The sequence below is a fragment of the Squalius cephalus genome (assembly GCF_949319135.1).
Source record: "Squalius cephalus genome assembly, chromosome: 6".
Classification (NCBI taxonomy): domain Eukaryota; kingdom Metazoa; phylum Chordata; class Actinopteri; order Cypriniformes; family Leuciscidae; genus Squalius; species Squalius cephalus.
Window position 1 is genome coordinate 9,784,581 of NC_137127.1, and position 1,474 is coordinate 9,786,054.

Sequence of the window (1,474 nt, forward strand, 5' to 3'; positions counted from 1 at the left end):
GGGTTACCAACGGGTGTGTTTAAGGTTAGGACCATTGTTGTGTAAGTTACTCTAAAAAAGTAATTAATTACTAGCTACTAATTACATCTTCAACTGTGTAATTAGATTACTGTACTGATTTGATAACTTATTACTAATTGAAAAGTGAATAGTTGGATCAACTTAAAAAAATTACTTCAATTGGTAACACCTAAAGAAATTAAGTTTTCTCAACTTAAATTATCATGTTTTATCATGAAAAACGTGATAATTTAAGTTGAAAAAACTTAATTTCTTTAGGTGTTACCAATTGAAGTAATTTTTTAAAGTTGATCCAACTGTTCACTTTTTACAGTTGAACAATACAAGGATAGACACGAAATAAACTTCCTTTCAAATTGATTTTTTCAAATAAACAATATACAATTGCATAAATTATTCTTGAACTGACCAAAGTATTTAAAGGGAGAAGTTTATATTAAAAACATACATTTTAACATTAGATTTTGATGTTAAACCCACTATTGTTTTATATAAAATTGTTTTATACTTTATACAGTATTTAATGCTATTACATCAGAAGTAACTGTAATTAAATTTCAGAAAAAATTAAGAGTAATCCCTTACTTTATGGGACAAGTAATTATATTACAGTGATTAGATTACTTAGTAATTAATTACACCCATCACTGGTTAGGACAATATATCAATTCAATTTATACAATTAAACAACTAAATCATCCTTGAAAATAATAAAATAAATACAGAACTGAATAGTAATGCTATAAAATAGTACAAACTGCTAAATCATACAAAAAAACTAGGGTCTACCCTTCTTAAAAATTGGGCCCTGGTCAAACTTGTTTTGCAAACTGCAGTTTTACAGCTAGATGGCAGTAAAGCAACACTAGTAAGTACGGATGCGGACCGCAAGTCTCATTGAATGTTTTTATCATGAAATACAGTTCACCTGGATTAAATCACACATGCCAGTCACTATGATGGCATGACGTGATGTGCAACATAATCAAGAAAAAAACAAAACATGTTGTGTCCTGGCGTCCAGGTTTTATAGCTGTCAACGATGATGATGACAATGACGAGCAAATCAGTTCAAAGAGTCAATGTTAAATACCTTCATGGTCTCTGGCAGCGCCTTTTATATATTTTTTAATTAATTATTTCAAACATTACTGACAAATTGAGTAGAATGAAACAGTAGACAATATCCGGTTGTGATTTATTTTCTATAAAATATAAGTTTTCCTCACAAGTTGTTAAGAACAATGCGCGCGCGTTTCCGTGCCCTTTAGCAAAATACATCAAGATACGACAGGCACACGTGTAAAACACAAATGTGTTACTTTCTTTTCTTCTTCTCCTCCTGTTTCATCTTTTTTTCGATGGTGGCATAGCTCAGAAGAGACTAGCTCATGGTAATGACAGATGAGATGCACGGGCGGAGTTCAGAGCTGTGAAAACTAACTGTTGGTTC